At 45.5% G+C, this 14,723-nt stretch overlaps 1 protein-coding gene across 5 annotated transcripts in view; it reads right to left on the reverse strand.

The window, feature by feature from the left end:
- Positions 1-14,723, reverse strand: part of Hdac4 (histone deacetylase 4) — a 224,323-nt gene that overhangs the window by 100,843 nt on the left and 108,757 nt on the right. The gene's annotated exons all lie outside the window — the stretch shown is intronic.

Below are 14,723 nucleotides of genomic sequence, written 5' to 3' on the forward strand. Positions count from 1 at the left end.
ACACAGACAGGAGTTGCTCCAAAGAACCTTTTTTAAAGAGGTCCACTTCCCCACCCCCAATCTTTTCTTTTCCACTTCTTATGGTGAGTGGTGGGCTACAAGGGAGGTTAAAGCATTTACGAACCATCATTAAAAATATGATTTGAAAAAAATTAAACTTACTGACAGTGGAGCTAGAAAAATGGCTCAGAGTTTAAATGCACTTGCTCTTCCAAAGGACTAGAGTTCAGTTCACAACACCCATAGTAAACAGCTCACAACTGCCCATAACTTCTTGCTTCAAGAAATCCAAATCCAATGCCTTTCGCTGTCCTCTATGGGCACAGCTGGGGGTACTGAATGCTTAGGGACTGGCAGGGCAAGATGTACAGAGGACAGCTGTGGGTAGGATGAACAGCTCCAGCTGTGGCAAGACTATGCTGCTCAGCTGCTCCTCCTAAGTTGTATGGCAGAGACAGAGCCAGCTGGAGCAGTTTCCATAGTAGCACTTCCCTGTTTCTGAGCTGGTCTTAGAGCCTGCTGCAAGGAAACCACAATCACGCTTGGTCCAAAGGATACTAACATGAATGTTGTAACAACTGAAACTCTTTTCAGTCAGAGGTCAACTGTACAGCACTGAGTCTTCCCATTGCAAATCTGGCAGTATAGCTTCTGACCTCAGGTCAAACTGGCCAGTCCCCTACCAAGGAAAGTAAAAGGGTCATTGGGATCTCTGAACAAGAGCCAGCATTGGTGACTGATGGGGCATGCTTTGAAGAAGAACAGCAGAGGGGCACTCTGAAGGTGCTTGCCATGCACTGGACATAGCTTTATCTTAACAAACTAAAGCCGATGACAGGGTGAGGCAGAGCTATTACTTGTGTGGAGTTCTGCTGCATCTTCATTCTGTATGCTCAATTTACTAATGTTTTCATGCCTAAGGCATTCTTTTTAAAGCTACATTTGAAGCTGAAAAACCTTGGGTACTTTAAGGTGCCCTAAACTTGTGAGCCGGACTGAAAGGTGAGCACCATGTATGGTGAACAAGCCTAAGACTGCTGCCACTCTTCCCTCAGGCAGTGCCTATGCTTCCAGACTCCACTTCCGAACTTCTAGGAGCCCAACAGTTGAAGAAGCCAAGGACGGGGTTTGGTCTGGGCTCTGTGTGGACTACAGGTCTCCAGAGGGTACCTACACTGGAGGATTGAAGAAAAGAGGCATCACTCCCAGAGCCCGAGCACCACAGAGCAAATAAGACCCATGTGATAGTTCACTGAGACCAATCTTCAAGTCCACAGTGGGCCTGGGCTCAACTGTTCTGCATGAGAGCAAAGGGCAGTGCTAGGTCCCAGCACTGGTCCCTCAGTAAAGTCTGCCTGCCAGTGAGCTCCAAGAAGCACTTCCTTGCCACAATAAGTGAAGGACAGAAAGCCTGTCTTGGCCTTTATCTTGAAGTACCAATCAGAAGCCCACTCTTGGCTACAGAAGGTGGAAGACAGCAGAAGACCATAAGGCCCTCTGTTACCTGTGACTCACATTCATACCTTGTCACTGCTGTTGCTTCCTCTCAAGTAAGGCCACCTTGGCAGACACAAAATGAGGCCTGCAATCCACAAAGGCAAGGAAACTTGGTCATGGGCCCCTGGGAACATGGTCTGCTCATTCCCACAGCCACCATCAGGAGACTGGCTGTAGCCCTGCTTAAGTGTCAGCTGCAGAGATTGAGGCCATGGTCCCTATTCACTCATGAGAGCATGGCATTGGCAGTTGTGACAAGAATGACTTGTGCTATTTCTGTATCAAAACCACTGGAAATGCCACAAGTTCCCAACAGAAGCTGTTGGTGCTTTTGACCTAGGGCTCCAGGAGAAGAAACCAAAATCTTCTCTTCTTAAAGAATACAGTATCAGAACAATAACGCCTGTATGCTCAGGAATATTCTAGAGGGGCTGAAAACTCCTCCATAGGCTGTGCTTTGAAAAGCTTATCAATACAATTGGGCCGATGACGTCAGTGAGGACACAAAGCCCACATTCAGTGCTCAGAGGAGAAAGACGGGTCTGCTGGGAGCAAGCCCTCCTACAGGAAAGGCCCCCAGCTCTCCCTCCCAGACCCTGATTCCATTACGTGGGTCACTCTGCTTCCCCTGACAGCACTTCATGCCGTCACACAGACACAGAATGAAAGCAGCACTGTTCAGGAAACACGCCAGAGCTGAGGGTCGCCTCAGTAAAGAATAACTCATTCAGCTCCAGGGAAAAATAATAGATATTCAACTATGTAACCATAGCTTCCTCTCACTGACATTTGCCTGTATGGGGTTAGGGGAAGAACAAGAGTGGGAGGAAGGAGGGTGAGGGCACTCACTGGCTGTGCAGAACTTGGATCTTGCAACACGGCATGTTATCCACAACCAAGGGCACAGTCATCAAGTAAAAGGCAAGAAGGAACATCAGTACTTAGCAGAGTCCCAGATTCTCTCTCTCACTGAGCCCCTGGAACCTCAGGCACCTTCCCAGGGAAAACACATCTGGACCTCGACCTGACTTTCTCTTGCTTCTTTGTGGCATGGGCAATGGGGAAGGTGAATTCTCTCACTGGTCAGAATAAATGCAGTGGGCATGAGTGAGGTACAATAGCAGGTGACAGGCTAAGGTGGTCTTTGGAGTCCAAACTTCTGGGACAAAAAACCATTGCCTATCTGGGGCAAGCATATGAGTAATGCCAAGAAACAAGGACTACCCAGCACAGACTTTCTACAATTCAGAAAGCAAGCTGCTCAGTATAATTGCTCTTCTATCTGCACCATGGCCACTCTAGGACTCAGGTGCAGCTGAGCAGCCTCTGAAAAAGCAGTGTCCTCAGGCAACCAGGGCAGCAGGGCAAGAACCAGGAGGGGTGATGTGGGTCAAAACATGTTTACACAGGGTCACTATCGGGTTGACAAGAGAGCAGGCAGCTAGCCACAGAAATGCCTGTCTTAAAGGTCCACCTGCTACTATATAGCCAGTCAACAGTCTCTTGCACAATTTCCTACCCAGGTTTGCCGTCTCTAACTTCTCCTGGCCTAAATCCCACAGAATTCTCCCATCACCTTTGTTATACTTCTTGTTCTAGGTTTCCTCTCATTCTGCAGGAGCCCAGGCCCAATCTGACTTAGAAAGGAGGTCCAAGGGGGCAAACCTGCACCTGTGGCAGGTGATAAGGCCTCTTCCCTTGGCTCAGATAGAAAGCCGGTCAGAAATGAGAAGGCACTAATGATCCATGTCTTCTTGCTGCTGTGTCTGTCACTGAAAATGCAAAGTCATCAGATCTGGACCCTGTGCCATGCCTTCTTTTTCTCCTGAAGTTCTGAGACCACCTACTTGGGCTCCCTAGCCTGTGCATAGACCTCACTGGCCCCTCAGTGTGAGTCCTGCACTCCAGACAAGGGACACCTCTCATAGGTATTTCAGGGTCATTCTGGATCAAGAAATTGATACCACCTTCTCTTCTGGAATTTTGAACGCATGACAATGGTCTCCTGAAATAATCCTTTAGCTTTCTATCCCATTTCCCTATCTTTCTCTTTTTTTCTTATACCCACTGAGATTTCCTAAAATGTATACCCTCATCTTTTGAAGTTTGTCATTACTCCTGTTATTTTGATAAACCACACAGTCACATGCAAAGACCAACAGCTCCTGCCAGATCCCTGGCCTTTGGGGTGAGGCGCAGCTCAGGTATGTCAGGGGTAGTGTTCTTTTCTTGCAGTCCCTGCTCCCCAGCCTGGCCTGAGGCTACCTGTCCCAGGTAGAACAGAACTGAATGGATTCTCACACTAAAGGCATCAGTTAGGGAGTTGCCAGGTTGGTGCCTAAGGCCTCTGCTTGCAGGCCTCCTTCTCTCTCTTAGAGAGGTCTGTTGCTACTTGAGCCCTGCAGAACGAAGCCAGAGCCTTGGAGGCACCTGGCAGCCATCAGGAATACTGCAACCCAGGCCTCTGCTCTAGTCACACATACAAGTGCTCAGCTTGACTCTCTCTCTAGGCAGAAGACCTCGGGCCATAGTCTGTAGCTAACAAACCTTTAGTGAAAACCTTGAGAAGGGAGACAGTCATGCAGCACTGCAGAGGGTGGGGTTATTCTGCCTCCACACCAGCAGACTGCTTGCCTCCACTTCTTTTCTTGAGGGAAAGACACTCTGTGGCGTCACCTAGTCACTCAGTGTTCTGGAGAGGGATCTGGCTTTGTTGGGTCTGCCAGTTAAGCAGAGGTTTCCAAACCCACTTTCCACTTTCCAAGATGTGGCCTGCACGCCCCTCTCACTCTTGCTGGCTTACCACCCTTTGCTAGATGTTCATTTTTAAGTGTTTGGGGACAATTTCAAAAGTACACAAGGCAAGACCGGTGAGATGGCTTAGGAGATGTAAAGACCCAAGTTCTAGCCCCAGAGCCCTCCTGGTGGAAAGAGTAATAGGCGTGTAGGCTAGGCTACCACACATGCACACATGCGCACAGGCACTCATTATGCACCCTTGTGCCCACATGTACACAGGTTTTTCAAAGTACATAAAACAGAAAGAACTGTGCAATGGACTCCTCACTTGGTCCTGGTTCTTTTGAGTGTGCACCTATGTATACCTCTTCCTTCACACCATTTTATCCATACATACCGGACAAATGTCTCTGGAAGATTCTTATAGAACAGTAAAATACTGTCAGCATATCCAAGTAAGAATTCCACACTATCAAGTGAACAGAAAGTCACCCCTCTAGTCCCCAAAATGGATTTTATATTGTTTGAATCAGTAAGAGCAGGCACTGCCAGCAGACTGTATCTCTCAGAGACACTGTAATGTGCAAGCACATGTGAAGGAGCTTCCCACCCCACCCCCGCTCCTCTCATGAACACATGCCAGCTACAGACACTGGCTACCTGCCCTGCAGCTCTACTGATGACGCTTGCCTGGATCAATGAACTCCTTGCCCTGGCTTTCTGCCAACTGGGATATGTTCTTAGGGCCTGGCAGATCTGGCTATGATTTTCCAGCAAGAGCCCGGGAAGCTAGGAGACTGGTGGGGGCATATCAGGTAGGTGTTAGCAGTTAACCATGGCTGTTGCTAGTAGCAACACCCTTTTGGTTCCATAGTTGCTTCTTTTGAGTGTTCACTGGGTTTTTCTGTAAAAGCTCTCTGCCTTGTTACTCTGACTAGAGGGTTTTATAAGAAAGGGAGGACAAGTGCTTGCCCCCCCTTTTTTTTTTTTTGCCAAGTTTTAAAATTAATGATCAGTCTTCCAGTGTGGGTGGTGTGTTTTACAATATTCTAATGACGTGAGTCTCTCTTAGCTACAGATCTCACAGATACTTAATAGTCCTGTCCTCAGTCACAGGGAGACTTGGGGCTGGCCCAAGTTCTGAAACCCAAAGGTTTCAGAATAGCTCTATTATGATGGGACATAATGACCTGGCTCTTAGAATTTTCTTGACCCTCATGTAGGTCAATGTTTAGCAATCAGACTTTGGCTATTGGGATGAGTGCTATTATTGGATGAACTTATGGCATAGTGTGTTCTTATTGTCATTCTTATACATTTCTAAAGTGAATGAAATTGCACACATGTGTTTCAACCTCCATCTTGCCTTGGCACTTGAGAGCACAAAACTTACTAAAACCATCACTCACAAGTACTGAAGAGCCCTATCTAGACTCTACTCAAAATTCTGATTTATCTGCAATATCCTTTCCCAAAGATGTCTGAAATGTAATTACAATTATTTAATGTGCATGTGAGCATGCTGGTGTAATTGTATGAAGGACTTAGAGTGGAAAAGTCAAAAGCACTTTATAGAGCAAATATCTAAGAATGTTTTGCATCTAAGAATGCATGCACAACACAGTGGCATGGCCTGAGCCTCACAGGCAGGAAAGTCTTCTGTACCAGCTTTCTCTACCTCACTGCAATGCTCGTGGGAAATGCCCAAGAACTTTGCTAGCAATTCATCATGATAGAAATCATGCTTGAGAAAGAAACTAGCGATGGTATAAACAGAAGATACACTGTGGTATTTACTCTTCAGTAACCAAACTGTAAAGAAAGGTATTGTGGGTGCATCTATGGGAAAGCTGTCTGATTGGCACTGGGAAGGAAAGATACATGCCATACACAGCCTATGCTATATGTATTCTCTGAGTTGAGTTTTCCATGCACGGTTCTGGAAGTAACAGGCAACATACTTTTCTAGGCACTGATTAATCCCATGGTTTTTCTTCTAGAAGGGAAGGTAAGCTATTGTATACAATCCTATGAGAGGCACTGCTCTAAGCTGGAAGCCAGAAATCTGCACATGCAACTCCTTTCCTTGGTCCATACCATGTAGGACCTTGTCTTAGTCAGGGTTTCTATTCCTGTACAAACATCATGACCAAGAAGCAAGTTGGGGAGGAAAGGGTTTATTCAGCTTACATTTCCATACTGCTGTTCGTCACCAAAGGATGCAGGATTGGAACTCAAGCAGGTCAGAAAGCAGGAGCTGATGCAGAGGCCATGGAGGGATGTTCTTTACTGGCTTGCTTCCATTGGCTTGCTCAGCCTGCTCTCTTACAGAACCCAAGACTACCAGTCCAGAGATGGCACCACCCACAAGGGGCCCTCCCTCCTTGATCACTAATTGAGAAAATGCCTTACAGCTGGATCTCATGGGGGCACTTCCCCAACTGAAGCTCCTTTCTCTGTGATAACTCCAGCTCTGTGAAGTTGACACAAAACTAGCCAGTACAGACCTGTAGGCTGGTCTGCTGGATATATTGACTTGTTTCATGTACACAGGATTTCATGGAGTCAGTGCAACTGCACCCTATCAGACAAGTGGGAAATGTTAAAACAGGGTGTCTAAGTAAGGTGCTCATCATAGCTAGTGATTACCAAACACAGAAAAGTACTGCTATACACAACTGGTATTGAGAATTCTGAGGAAGATGCACAGCCCAGGGAGATCCAGAACTCACAGCTCAGCCAGGGCAGCAGTTCTCAGGGTAGGCAGGGTTAGGAACCAAGCTAATGCCTAGGCCTTCTCATCTCACTGCAGCCAGTTCCTCTCTGGGAGCCCACATTGAACTGACAGAAACTGGGTACCCTGCAGCTTAAGAACCTATGCTCTGGAACTGACATTCCATCATCACATACATTCCTTTCAGCAGAAATGCTCAGATATATGATTAACATATCGCCCACCCCACCTCCAGATCTGAGTCCTTCATTAAAGGACCTGCAGGACGGCTTGCCTGACCACTGGCCCCTCCCATTAGCTGAGACTTGGGTTCTGTTCTTAACCAAAGACTGATCTTCAGCTACTGCTCAGCTAGAGAGCCTATAGATTATGGATCACAAGATGCATGCTCTCCTGAACAGTTCCTGTGCCCATGCAGTAACCATCTACCTACCCAACCCCAGGAAAAACAAGAACAGCAGGAAAGCCTTGCCCAACACTACTGCAGACTGGAGGTAGACAGGAGAATATTGAACTATCATTTTCACTATGAAAACAAAAAGCTACAGTTAGCACCAGGTATGCCTCCTCTGCTGCCTGCCATTCTCCCCACAATAATGCCCACTCCAGTATATTTGTACCACTTCTGTAATGTACAAGGCAGAAAAGGCCTAAGCAGACCACAAACAAGGGAGAGACACTAAGCCAAGACAGCTATTACCAAGCAAGGTGTCCTCTGTGGCTTTGTGCCTTCCATACTCAATGGAGTGATCCCCCTTCAGACATCCCTGTAACACAAGGCCAGGAGGTGGCTACATCTACGTCTGAAAGCTGGCACCTTTTGACTCACAAGACCTAGAAGTAGGGGGATCTGCTCCGCAATATTTCTAGTGTGGAACTAAGATATAAGAAGACACAGTGGCATAGAGATGGCAAAGAGGACATGGCAGGTTATGGGCCCTGGAGCCAGGTTTTAATTCCAAACTAGGGCTATGATTCTGAAGACTATCCTGTCCTGTCAATCATAGTAATAAGAGACACTTCATCACCACAAAGGAGCACCGAGCTTCTGTGCGAAGTGCTGGGCATGGAGCTGGCACAGGTGTGGACTCAGGCTCCATCCCAGCACCAGGACACTATCTGGTGGCAAGTGCCATCCATTCCAGAGCAACCAAGAAAGGCAGCCAAGAAAATGCTTCTCTTCCCAGAGATGACCAAGATGACAAGAGGAAGCCTGGGAGAGTCCAGGAAGGGCAGACAGTCTATATCAATTAGATGAACTCGTGAAGGCAAAGAATACTGACACAACCAGGAGCAGGGCAAAGCCGCATAGCCTGCAGGTCAGCTGGTCACCATCCAACTAGATCCAGTTGTGCTGATGCAGGTAAGAGAACTGAACTGCTCAGCTCACACACATGAAGGGCTAAGCAGGGGTGGCCAGCTTTCCAGTCGGCACAGTGAGCAGCCTGAGAAAGGGGCAGAAAATATCCAGGGCTCAGAAAGCATCAAGGACAGGATAATGCCCATGGGCAGCCCTCCTGAGATAGAGAGCACGGAAATAGATAGCTCTGGAAAGAGTTATCCACCTCCTTTTTAATAACCCCTCTTTGGTTGACACTGTGGTCAGGTCCATCCACATACTATTAAGAATCCAGGAAGTCTGACTGGCACAGACAACAAGCAACCCTGCTTTTGGTGCCTTTTATACTTTCTAATTACATTAGTAAATATTCTTTGGCCTTAATGCTGGTCTGAAACTAAAGCAGCCTGGTGCTAGTCAACACATGGGGCCAAATGTCCAAGGATGCCCTTCCTTAGAAATTATGACAGTGGCTACATGAAAGGCAGACATAAATCAGGGAAGGAAAAAGAAAGATGGCAGAAGTATTCTGGACACCCAGAGGCAGTCCAAATCTCAGGAGACCCCAGACAGCTGCAGACTGATGAGCCCCTCAAGACAGGGGCCCAAATTCATGTCATATCACTTCTATGTCTAAGGACTATACACCAAGTCCCTGGAAGCAACAACCCTGTCCTGACCTAGGCCACCTCAGACACAAGTTGGCCCTAAGCCAGGTTCCTTTGCCTGCACATGATATATGCTGAGCATGCAGGTGAGGGGTAGCCAGGAGCCAGAGGACATAAAAGTTAAGATGTTCATCAGTCACCCTTCATGTAAGCTGGACTTGGGCCCTCCAGTTTTGTCAGACATCAGAGACACTAGAGAAGTGAAGAGGGCCTTCCTTAGTCCCTGATTAGGTGCTGAAGTCTGTCCCATTCCATCTCACCCCATGCATGAGTGTGTACACACACACACACACACACACACACACACACACACACACAAATAAATTCATTCTTGGAAGAAACTGAGCAAAGTAGGAACTTTTTATCTGACAGTAAGAATACAGATTCCTAAGTTAGATCTATATTAAGAAATTAAACAATTTCAGAATGTTGCAGCATATTTGATTATACTGTGAACCTCTAGATTCTGTTGTTTACTGGAAAAATCTGTTTCTAGTTGTGGTGTGGCTTAGCCTTAACACATACCTTTAATCCCTCTGGCTAGAATGCAGACACACCTTAATACACCCTTAAATCCCAAACAATGAAGGTAGTTAGTTCGCAGAAGACAGCATCGATGTTGAAAGGTGATGTCTAATTGAGAAACAGACAAAGTGATGAATGAGAGAAAGATTTGACAGGATAGGCTGTGCCAACTCTCACGAGAAGAGAGAGGAAAGGAAAGCTACTTGAAAAGCAGTGCAAAAAGAGGAGGCAGTTTTACCGGGACAATTGTACAGAGACAGGCTGCAGAGAGAGAACAGGCTAGGCACAGGAGAATATGGAATGAGCTAAAGAATGAGAAGAAGCTAGAAGATTAGAACAGACTATCCAAGTTAGTATTAGACTAAGCAGAGCAATTCAGGAAAAACAGAGAGAAGCTATTAAATCTGAGTGGAGAAGAGTTTTGAGCCAGAACAGCTGCACTGACTAGCCAACAAGAGCTATAAAAGAACTATAAAGCAAAGGTGAGCTTATTCAGCAGTGAGTCTCAGACGCTAAAAACATTCTAGGCCTAGATAAGACTATACAGAAGCTAGAAGCTTCCAGGACTAGGCCTAGGAAAGCCTCTGAAATGACAACTATTACAGAAGAATAAAAGTTATGTTTACATCAGAACAAATGCAAAACAAAATAAATACATGAATGAGGAGAGAAACACTCATTGCATGCTCACACACCATCAAGTTAAAAAAACAAAAGCAATGGATTCTTTGAAATGACTAAGCAGCAGACAAATTTCAGATAGTAAGGATTCAGAAAATAAAGAAAAATCACAAATTAAAAGGTAAGAGACAAGCAGAACCACAAGAGACATGTGGTAATGTGTGAGCATGCCACATGCTGGGTCTCAGGCTTCATCTCAGGCACTGCATGTTTTTATTTACATATATTTAAATGTACATACATACATATATACAAAAATATTATAGACTAAAAAAAAAGCCAGCTACTTCAGAAATGACAGTGATTTAAAACAATATATTTCATAGTTTATGTCAAATAGACACACTTCTAAAAACAACTAAGTTGGTAAGACAGAAAACTGGTCAAATTAATTCTACACTATCATCATAATCTGAAACAATATTTTAAAACCTCGCCACAAAAGTCATTTCCAAGGGCTTCCTGGCAAAGTACCAACCAAGTGGTCAATCATTTTAAACAACATTCTTCAAAGAAATACAAATTGTGAGCCCTAATTCACCCTAGCAGGAGTAGAAAACCCCATTACAGAACTAGACAAAGACACTGTGAAAACAACACACACACCACAAAATTCTCAAATGACATTAGTCAGCTTTCCCCAGTCATCTATACAGAGATAATAGACTCACTCACGAGAGCTAAAACAAACAGCAGTTCACACTGAGGACACGCTGAAATGAAGTCGCCACTCTGTAACTATGAGCACAAGACAAAGCTAGAAAAACCATCTTCCATAAAACCCCAGCAAGCACAGATTTTCGGTTGAGGAAAGCAGTAGACATACTCCCAGGAAACTGACAGGTACCATGGGAGGTCCCTGTGAGAAAGACAACAGACTTACTGAGGACACTGGCACAGACCGTTATTTCTGTGAATAGGGACACAACTGTCTCTACTTTCACACAATGTTATTGAAAACATCCTCCTATTTCTGGAATGCACTCACAATGTAGAATGAGCTCTTTACCATGAAATGTTAAACCAGTACATTGGACCTGATGAGCAGGCCAGCCCCAGAAGGCTCCTGACACACGCCAAGCCAGCTACCTTACTTAGAATTTCTATAGCTGTGATAAAACATCACGACCTAAATCAACTTATAAAGGAAAAAAATTATTTCTTCATCATACAGCTTATAGTCCATTACCCAGAAGTTAAGGCAGACACTGAAGTAGAGGCTATGGAGGGGTGCTGCTTATTGTCTTGCTCCTTTTGGCTTGCTCAGCCTGCTTTCTTATAGAACTCAGGAGCACCTCCTGCTCAGGGCTGGCACCACCCACAATGAACTGGGTACTAGCTACTAATTAAGAAAATGCACTACAGATTTGCTTACAGACCAATTCACAGGCATTTTCTCATCTCAGTACCTTTTTCCAAATAACTCAACAGTGTCAAATTGACAATAAACTAACCAGCATACTAGCTCTTAACAAAGGACTGCCCTCAGCACAGAAGCAAATTCTGTAAGGTAGTATGACTGAAAGATCAGAGGGAAGACCTTCAAATGAAAGGAGGAGCAACAGGCTTAGCCACCATCAGAGTAGTTTGGTGGTTCCAGATTTGTGCATCAGTTCATGCCCATCCAGTTTTACACCTACACCTCTGATGACCCCAAGTGCTGCAGAAGCACTGAGCTATGAAATGGGATGTAGAGCCTTCTGGAAAGCAGTTGTTCTCTCCTTCAGAACTTAGTTTGGGATCTAGGACCCAATGCTGTGGCTAGGCAGTGGCCTCAAGGGTTTACATAGTGAAAGCTTGGTCCCCAAAGTGACAGGGGTGGGGGGACTGCTTTAAGGAATGGGAAGGAGTAGGGTCAGTCCTGTAAGTTAACGCCATCTAGCACTATCCCCTGAAATCTTTCAGCTTTATTATTTGAGATTAATTTGAGTAAATCTTCCAAAAAATATAAATAAGCGTATTTTCCCTATATCTTATTTTGGTATAAACACAGAACTCTATCACAGTCAAAATTACCTATTAATAAACCCAGAACTCTGTCTTTCACAGTAAAAATCACCAAGCAATTCAACTCCCCTATAGTCTCTTTCCCAGGCTTAGTAAGCAAAGAAATGGTGTGCACAGCACTAAGGAAAGAGACATGCCAACAAATCTGCACTGGAATGCCATACCCTTCTGTCCCTATCTTACCTCTCCATGTGCTACACTGCCAGCTCGAGTCCCTCACCAGCTCCAATCTGCTGAGTTCTCTGAAGCAATGACTTTAGTGACTCAGCAGCTAACACTGCAAATACAGGACTGAATCCTCAGCAGGAGGCTGCAGTGTACTTTAGTGGTACAGGCTCTCCCAGCAGCAGCGAAGCCCAGAGGTTGCTCCCCAGAACCACAAATTTTAAATCATCAACATTAAATTTAAAAAATAAAACAAAGCGTCCCAGGCAAGGATTCATTCTTCTGCCTCTGCTTACACAGATACATCAGACAAGTGTGAATCCTAGGATACTATCCCCAGACCCTGAATCTTCAGATCTCTTCAGGGACTTTCTATAAAAATTGAGGAGCAATAAAGTTAAAATAAGCACAGGCAATGCTGGCCCTCCTCAGCCTGGCCCTTCAGTATGCAGACTTCTCAGAGACTCTGGAGCAAGCTCTAGAGGCCAGTGTGGGCACATAAGGCTGCTTGATCCACAGGTGCTCCAATCTGCAGCTCCAGCCATTGTCCCTAAAAGGAGTGGCTACAGCTGATTGAAACAGTCATCCTTTGAAGCTATAAGATCCTAGGAGACCTAGCAATTCATGACTTAAACTGAGGCAACAAGTTCAAAGGGCCTTGTTCTCCTAGCCTTCTGGACAGGGGAGGAGGGCTTTTGCTCTCCACACATAAAGAATTGCTTTGGGTAAAGGACTCAGAGGTGGCACTAATCCTACCTGTCCCTAAACTTCATTCTGAGGACAATAGGAAATGTATCCTGTAAAGGCAGCCACAGGATTCTGAAAGCTACTAAGCAGATGGCCAGCCAGAGGGCTAGCTACAAAAGTGCTAGGATGGCTAGCTACCCTCAGCTCTGCACGGCCTCTTCCTGTTCCTCTAAATGGAAAGTACTGTTCTGTCCCTTGAGCTTCCAAGCTTGGTACTACATGAGTGATGACATGAGTCAGGGCACTGAGGTCTGGCACAACAGATGCCAGAGCTTTGGACTGGATCTGAGTATAGGGAAGGAGTGGAAAGGGTCCTCTCTTGGTGGAGAGACAAGGCCCCGCACATTATTTCTACCATGTGAGGGCGCTGGTCATTATGATTTGCCCCACTTGCTAGCATTTAAGATAGAGGTCTCTTAGGATCACACTTGAGAAAAAACTCAAGTTTGAAAATAGAAGCAGCTCTTAAAAAAAAAAAAAAAAAAAAAAAGTTTCCTGGACTCTTTGAGGCTTCTAGTACTTACATAGACCCTTTGGCCACATCTTCAGCCTGTAAGTACATAGGGTTGCTGGAGGAATAGCAAATGGTACATCTGGAGACAGTATTTGAACTGGAGACTAGAAGCCAGGCATATGACGTTGCCAGAGAAACAGAGGAGAGAACAGAAGAAAGGGGTAGAAGGCTGGTGTCCAACTAAGTCCAGAATATTCATCTCTAGGTGAATAACAACAAGCCACAGACCCACCCATAAGTGTTATGTGCAAACTTTGCAAAGATGTAGCAGGTGCAAATGCATGAGCTTAGAGGAGACACCAGAGGATACAGAGGGCAAGAAAGCATGAATGCATAGACAGAAACAGCATTACATATGATAACTTGCCCTTGACTTGAGATAAACAGGTACACAAAGGACTAGTGCCTTGGATTCAACAGCAGAGTTGCTACAGTGGTTCCATGCTTCCAGTTCTATGCCAGATTATTCATGCCTTCCCCAAGATTCCATGAAGCACTGACAAAAATGAATTTCACAGAGAAGCCAGAAAACTTCTAAACATAGACACAGCTTGATTTGTCCTCTACAAACTCATGTTGGTATTAGTTGTGTGTGTGTGTGTGTGTGTGTGTGTGTGTGTGTGTGTGTTGGGGGTCAGGGAGCAGTCCAGCTTTGGATAGGATCAAAGCCCTCCGAGCCTCTCTCGTGAGGTTGGACTAACCAACTTGGAAGAAGGTACTGTACCTCTCCATACTGCTTTTACCCTTGTATGTTCCTATGGATGAAGCAAAAGAACCCCAGCCAGAGGCTAGCACTATGATGCTCTTGGACTTTCCAGCCTCTGACCTATAAAACTAAAGTAAACTTCTCTCTTTTGTAAAGTACCCAGCTATGATGGTTTGTATATGCTCAGCCCAAGAAGTAGCACTATTAGAAGGTGTGGCGTTGTTGGAGTAGGTATGGGCTTTAAGACCCTCATCCTAGCTGCCTTGAAGCCAGTATTCTGCTAGCAGCCTTCATATGAAGATGTAGAACTCTCAGCTCCTCCTGCACCATGCCTGCCTAGACACTGCCATGTTGATAATGGACTGCACCTTGGAACCAGTAAGCCAGCCCCAATTAAATGT

This window comes from Mus pahari, chromosome 5 (assembly GCF_900095145.1).
Source record: "Mus pahari chromosome 5, PAHARI_EIJ_v1.1, whole genome shotgun sequence".
NCBI classification, from domain to species: domain Eukaryota; kingdom Metazoa; phylum Chordata; class Mammalia; order Rodentia; family Muridae; genus Mus; species Mus pahari.